Source organism: Aptenodytes forsteri, unplaced genomic scaffold (genome assembly GCF_000699145.1).
Source record: "Aptenodytes forsteri isolate BGI_AS27 unplaced genomic scaffold, ASM69914v1 Scaffold97, whole genome shotgun sequence".
Classification (NCBI taxonomy): Eukaryota; Metazoa; Chordata; class Aves; order Sphenisciformes; family Spheniscidae; genus Aptenodytes; species Aptenodytes forsteri.
Genome location: NW_008795036.1, coordinates 4,037,162 through 4,044,962, shown reverse-complemented (window position 1 = coordinate 4,044,962; position 7,801 = coordinate 4,037,162). Strand labels below are relative to the sequence as shown.

The 7,801-nt window shown below is 37.6% G+C and overlaps 1 protein-coding gene across 1 annotated transcript in view; it reads left to right on the top strand.

Annotated features, from left to right (window-relative positions):
• Positions 1-7,801, top strand: part of ZNF407 (zinc finger protein 407) — a 350,859-nt gene that overhangs the window by 44,642 nt on the left and 298,416 nt on the right. The window lies entirely within an intron of this gene.

Sequence of the window (7,801 nt, the reverse complement as noted above, 5' to 3'; positions counted from 1 at the left end):
GTGAAAAAAAAAAAAAAAAAAAAAAAAAAGGGGGTGGGGGGGGGGGGGGAGGAAATGCAACTAACCTGCCTTTTAAAGTAACAGAAGTAGCTGATACTGCAGAGGCTCAGGTTTTATCGGGCTTCATTTGTCGAGAAACATGCACCCACAGTTGTATAAAAGACGAATAGAACCTCGTACAACCGACCTCGCTGCTGTGGCTCAGCACATTATTGTTCCAGCTTGTTGAGCCTTACGGAGCGGGAAGGGGATCGAGGAAGGGATTTGAATAACACTGCGGTTCAGAAAGAGATTCATAATTTTAGTATAATCAGCACGTTGGTCTGCCTCGTAGTGACAGGTTGAGTTTATTTCCGAGAGGCTGTTCTGTGAAATAGGCCATTAAAACTAGAAAGCCCTATATAGGGAACGGCTGCGTAGTTTCCATAAGACTTCCGGTCCTATATCTTCCTAGCCGCTTCTTTTTTGGGGTGGTGTCTGGATGCTGTGGGTGCAGTAATTGTCACGTGTTAATTCAGTGTAATTTAATGAATCAAAACCGGGTTTTAAGGGTTCCTGTATTACACATAAAAATGACAGTTGATTATGTTTAAGCAGTTGTAGCATGGTATGAACTTGTCTTTTAGAGTTATGTAGAAGACACAAATGTTTTTAAAATGCCAGTAAAACTGCAGAATGCTTTGGCTGTATTTTGGTTTCGTCAAAGGACATGGTGCAATTGACTTGGGTAGCACCAAGTTTTCACCCTCCGACTTTATGATGGTCTGTAAAAGATAGAGGCAATTTTAAATGTTATCGCTGTCTATACGCAGTTAGTTTCTTCAGCAGGTTTTGAAAATTTGTGAGAAATGGTCAATTGTTTGACATTCAGTGTTGTTTGTTCAGCAGCCTTTTGTATTTCAAGCATATCTTTTAACACTGAACCTTAACAAGAAGGGCACTATTTCCCATGTAGTGCTACACGGACTGGATGAACTGTCATATCATTTATTGATTCCATAACCAGTTATCTCACTGAGATGTCTTTCATAAAAACTGCTGATAATGATTTGGAAGAAGGGAGGGGGAAAAAAAAGAAAAAGAAAAAGCTGTTCTATCTAGTAGTATAGTATCTGAAATACTGGGGAAACCATCATGTCTGTGCAGAGCCACAGTTATTTATCATTCCTCTATCTTAAACATATACCTCGCATTGACCTGATTTGGGGATTTTGTTTGGTGCTTTTAACAGGTTTTTTTGGGTTGGGTTTTTTAAATTTTTTTTTTTTACAATTCCTTGAATAGTAGCATATATTAACAAGAGATTTTGAATTTATATCACCAACTGATTCAGAATAGGTTTCATCAACATAAGGTTGAATCCAGCAATCAATGCATTTGATTTTACTATAGTAATTACTAAAACACCTTCAAGTCTTGATGTACCAGCTATTTCAGGAGAGCTGTAAGAAGAGTTGTACTGAGCAGTAACTGAGTAAACTTCCCTAATAGCGGGGGGTGGAGGGCTGGGGTTTTCGGTTTTGTTTGTTGTTTTTTCTTTTTTTCCCCCCAACTCCTGATGACAATACATGGTTGGTTTATGCTTTGAAGCATGAGTATATTTATCCTTTTTGAGACTTAATGGTGCTGGTTAAAGATGTTACTACCCCATCTGCTCACTACCAATTCTGCCTGGTGGGATAGTTCATATAAATTCCTCCCCATTTGCTGTAGAAAAAATGGTTTCGTCGATGAGAGCCCATCAATGTAAAGAGTTTAATCTGGCTGAATTTGCTGAGTAGAAGTTTTACTGTTTATACCTTAACTAATTAATTTCATTAATGGGCTTTTGTAAGTGACTTGCCAAGATGTTGTTCCCCATTTAAAATTGTTTAGTTACATTTCACTTTATTAGACAGTGATTTGTGATTTTTGGAATTATTGAATGGTGCTGATCTTCTAAGGTCATAAAGCTTAGATAAGGGATTTTTTGAGAAGAATAGTTGATTTTCATATGTGGCATTGCCGGTCTCACAATAAATACATTGGAGCAGATCTTCAAATGTACTTAGAAAATTTCAGGCACAGTTCAGGAGACCTTAACATCCCTCTGACTGCAAAGCTCTGCTGACTTGTTCTGTGTAACAGTTTTTGCTTAATACTGTGCTGGCTTCCTCTGAGCCATAGAGGCTGAGTTATATAGGGGTTGATCACGGCATAAGGATTTTTTAGTCGCTCTCCCATTTTGTAGGGTGTACTCTGTATGTGTGTGTGTGATTGTGTGTGTGTGTGTGTGTGTGTGTGTACACATCAGTGATTTGCTGTTGCTTTTTGAATGCTATCAACATCCTCCATTTCCCTTACCAGCTGTATTTGTCCCCTTTTTCAGGAAACAGTTCTAGAAGCAACTCATAAGGTTAAAGATTTAGGCCATTATGCTTCCCATCTTCTTGGATTGCCCTTCTTTTGTGGTGATTAAACATTGTGCCTTATTTTGATGGGCTAATTTTACTCAAGGCAGACATTAAATCTTGAGAAATCTCCTGTGTCTGTTTTAGGGCCCAAATGCAACAGAAAACATGTTTCTGCTGCATTTATGAATAACGTGAACTGAGTGCCTTAGGACACCTGAAATGCTTGGAAGAGACTCTGATGTTGCTTGTGTAGGGCCAAAAAGCCCAGAGGCCAGAGGGGAATGTGTGCTGATAGTGTAGCCTGTGAGTCCCCTCATAACGGAAATTAAATTGGCCAAAAACTGCATTAAGAGTGGAACAACAGGATCTTACTGTGGCTGGTTTCCCCTTTCCCCATTCAACAATTTTATTAGCATCTCTACATCTGACGACATATCTTGACACCTGCAGCTTGGGACTGAATCACTGTCCTTCGGCACTGCACTACTAGTATTGTCTTCGCTGAGAACAGACTATTAGTAGTCATGTTATTGCAGCCATGATGATGGGTCTTGGAGGTACAAGGAAGTGATGCTTGTAGATGAAACTATACCTCCGGAGGAAGCAGACGTACTTTCCAGCTCAGTCCCTTCCTCTGAGCCTAAGAGGAGAGCTTGCTCACTCTTCCAATAGTATCATCTAGTCTAATAAAAGGTATCGTCTCTTTCTGCAGGTTGTTTTTCCTCCGTAATGGGTTTGGATTTTCCTGCAGGTCCCTCCTATCCCTTCAACATTCACTCCTTTACTGGTAGAATTTGAGATGTCTTAGAAGATGTACTTAAAAGCTGAACATAGGTTGTATTAATTCCTCTAGGAATATTAATACATGCCTCCTTACCTCATGACAGTTGGATGCAACCAGAACCGCTGTACTCAGAATATTGCCTTAAGTATTGGGGTAAGCCCTCATGTTTCAGAACAGCAGCAGACTTTGGCATGGGTTGATCTTTTCTTTTTTTCTTTTTAAAATAAAGGAAAGTTAAGCTTATTAGTACTATGTTACGTCGATGGTAATCAATGAAATTCACTGTCTAAAATTCATAAAGCGCTGAAATTATATAATTTGCTTTAAAACAAACATTCAATAAGTAGTATTTTGTTTCACTTGAAACACTTGCTATTATATGCTTTTGAAAATGTAAATACAGTGATCATAAGATAAAATTTCACCATTTATAGCAAACAATCTATGCATTGCTATTGTAAAAAGTACTGCATTTTTTTTTAAAATGTGCTTGCCAAATGAATGAGTGTATTTTTGACATTGTTTAGCCTGCACTGGCTCGGAGAGATACTCTTCTCCAGTATTAATAGCATCTAACACCGTTCATTTTTCTGGCGTATACTAGAGAGCATGCAAAGCAAGCTAAATTCCTGGGGAGGAACATTGTCTTAAACATTTGCTTTATCTGTTCATTCCAGTAGATGGCTACAGTTCACTACCAAATTGTGGCTGTAATAGATTTTTTTACAGTAAGTAAATCAGAAGATGAAGGTTGAATTACTATAAATGAGTTGACCTGTACATTTTTCTTATTTCATGTGCTTAGTCATGCACTATTCACTATTTTTCTATGTACACCTTTTTCAGACTACAGAAGAATCTTGTAATACTTGTTTTTTTCCTGTTAGTCAAGGTTTTATAATATAAGTGACTTTTATATCTGTTGCGGTTTTCTAGTATTTCTAATTGTGCATGATTAGAAGAATGCTTATACTATCCAAACACTGAAGGAACTGAATCACTGAAACTCTGTATGTTAGTTTTATAAAAGTGGACACTTCCAGAGTCTCAACATTCTTTTTATTTTGTTCCTGGGTTTAGGCATTTTAAATGGAAACTGGCCGTTTATCACTTGCTTTTGCCAAGTTGACTTTAGCTTTTGTAGAAGCAGATGTTTTCTAGTAAGCCTTTTCAGTGTTAGGCATGAAGCGGTGACTTTAACACATACAAAAGTATGTTTACCCTTGCATTTCATCTATGTTGTACTTTGCAAGGTTTCATTGCTCTCAGTTCCCATCCAGGTCTTTCTTTTTTTAAACCTAATTTGCATACAACTAAGTTGATACACAGGAATTTCTTTTAAGCCCCTGGAAAAGCAGCTTGCTTCTGAAAAGCCACTCATTAGCAGTTCGCAGAGTGGAATTCTTTCAAAGGTACATTACTCATTTGTACTGTATGAAGTAGCTCACAGTACAACACTGAAATATTAGGTATGCCTTTTGACTTTCTCAGATCGAGTGATTCTGAATTCATCATGTAAACCAGTGAATATTTTGCTTTAATTTTCAATGAGAAGGAAGTGTTGAAACTGACTTTTATTTGTACTCATATTTGCTGGCAAATGCTACTACCATATCACTTTAATTTTATCATATTACTTTCATTTTTGCCTTACAACAGCTACAAGCTGAGCGCAGCAATTTAAGGTGCAGATTTTTGTTATTTTACAAATGAAAGGGCCATTTTTTGCATTAACTGCTATGCTGTGCTATTGCAATTTTAGGTCCCTTTGCAATCAACTGCCAATTTATATAGCTGGCTACAACTGCTTAATCTATTATTAATAAGCAGTGCTACTGAGCTCTACAAATGATAAAAATGGTACCAGTTTTATACAGGAATTTCATTTTCATATCTAAACTACATACAATAACTTTATTCTCTACCATGAAGATAAATGTCTTAATTATTTATAAATTCTGTATATTTTATGGTATCGATTTAAGGATTCATTCATTATCCCTGAAATATATTGAGAGGCCTTAGCTGTAACTAAAATATTTTTCATTTACCCATTTAGTTACAATGTCATAGTCTTAAGGGCCAAAATTTAATTTGTTTACAAAGTCGTTTTACAGTTTAATACTGTGTTGAGTATTCTGGAAAATAAATCAATGCTGTGTTATTCTTAATCTCTCAAATTGAGTATTTTGGATTATATGTGTAAAATCTCAGCTTTCTTGTGTGTTTAGATTTTTATTGTAGCCACATGATTCATTAAAGGAGTTCGTCCTCTGAGAGGAAAATGTATTTGACCCCTTCTCAAGAGCATATACGAGAAGTTCATCAAGAATCACAGATTTTAATAAGGTAAACAGCGTTAGTTCTGTCCCCTCTGGTGTTCGTGGAACTGGGATGTGCCCAGTACTTGGTCCTTACACTGCGGAAATATGTCGGCTGCCCTAGAGACCACCTGGCCATGTTTAGGACATCTCAGTCATGAGAAGGATTGTACCTGGAGGGCAATTATGGTCAGGACAAGGGATGCACAATAATAAGTCCCTGGAGCACTTTAACGGGCTATAGAAAAGGAAAGAAAAAAAGAAGAAAAAAAAAAGGGGGGGAGAAAAATTACTACGGTAACAATTGCGCCTCTAAGAATGGACTGTGAGATGCTAAACAGTGTTTGCTTAGAATGTACTTCTAGTCATGTAAACTTGTGTCTAGTCACATATTTAGATTTCTTGGAAACCCCTTCAGAATTTGTTTACCTGATTATTTAGGAAGAATTTAGAGATTTATTAAGCGTGTTCATTGTTGTTTTTGTGTAACATGCTTCCTAGATTAAGCATTTCCACAAACGATTCGCTAGTTGCAGTGAATTGGACGTTATTTTTTTTTTCCCCTTTCTGGGATTTAATTTCAGCTGAATTGTTATGTCTCTCTCTTCCATAGCCTTTGGATTATTTAATCACACACACACACACGTGCACAGACGTGAAAAGTTTAGCTTAAATGGAAGAATGCAGAGAGACAGAGAATCAGAACTGAAAAATCCTGTCTGTATTTCCTTCGGAGTGCCTCGGTACGGGGGCACGGGACTGTTCATACACCAGGATGCCGTGCTGTCATTTTTCTTTCCCTGCCCGGTGTGAAATCCATGCGCTGCCTCTCTCGCCTCCCAACTCTTGGCAGTGGCGCGCGTGGCGATGGTGCTCGCTCCTCCGCGGGACAACGACCAAGCGTTACGCTCGTGGGATTTCTTTGCTTCCCTAATCTGTCAAGGCTGGCACTCGGGGCTGCCTCGCCTTGTACCTCGCCCAAAGGGCTTCCCGGTGCGGGGCGGCGGGCGGCCGCCGCCAGCCCGCGCCTCTCTCTGTCTGCGCCATGGCCCGGTCGGGCAGGGCGGTGCCCCTCCGTGCTTAGCCGCTAGGGAGTGTCGGAGGGAGAGGCTCAAATTAATTTTCCACTTTCCCTGTGAAAACGCTGGTTTAACTTCACCTCCAGCAGCAGCACTTGTGTGTTATAAATAGATTCAAACATTACAAAGGCATTTATCTTTATGATCTTTAGAAGGATTTAAAGGTAAAACGTGGAACCTTTTATAAGTAAAAAAGAATTCTTTTTGCGCAGGTTGTGTATTTACTTGTAATATTGCTAACACATCTAGCTAATGGTAAACTTATTTGCATAATTTTGATAGTAACTGCATCATACCTGTCTGGTAAAGAGGTAAACATTTTTAATCTGATAGGGGCTGAAAAACAGCAGCTTGTCTTTATCTAATTATTTCCTTAAAGGTTGTTCAGCAAATGTCATGTATTTTACTAACAGTATGCTTGCTTGGAACAAGACAAGATACTTACATTACACTGAATCCAGAATCACAGTAAAAGTGCAATTGTCTTTAAAATGCATTTTGATAGTTAAGTGAGTTTAGATTCAGTATGGTGGTGTGCCATAATATTTAACAAAATAGTAAATGTCTCTTTAAAGGATGACACAAACAAAATTACACCCGTTTCCTTTTATTTACTGATCTGAGGAGCTTATATTTAAATAAGTAGTAGATATAACAAACTTGTGAATTCTTTCCTTCCACCTGGGGAGTTTAAAAAAGAAAATCGTAACAATTTTATTAGGGTGGCTGACATCAGGTCTACATTATATCTTTGTTTGCCTGGGGTGTTCTCATAAAAAAATAAAGCAGAGCTTTATATACAGTTACAGTGTGCACTAAATTTGTGTTCAACATCCATAAATAAAATATTCAAGTCTTTCTGAAGAAAAACTATTGTTTTGAGATATTTGCAGGCCAAAAAATATGCCACTATTGTGAAGAGTACAGGGTTTCTCCTTTGTTTCTGCTTTTATTTTTTAACAACCATCATAGTTGCTACATACCTTCATTATTGCTTTTGCCTATCTGGCAGGATGGAATATACAAAGGAGGTTCTTTTTGTAAAACATATTTTAAAAAAATCAGAGAGAAAACTGCCCATTTATGGTGCAGTATGTTTTGCTTCTGAGTAAGCAAACTGTATGCCTAATTATTTCATAAGAATTTAATATTGTGTGTTTTACAGATGGAAAAATGTTGATAAATTTAGGTTAATTTCAACTCTATTTATGGAACTACTTATGC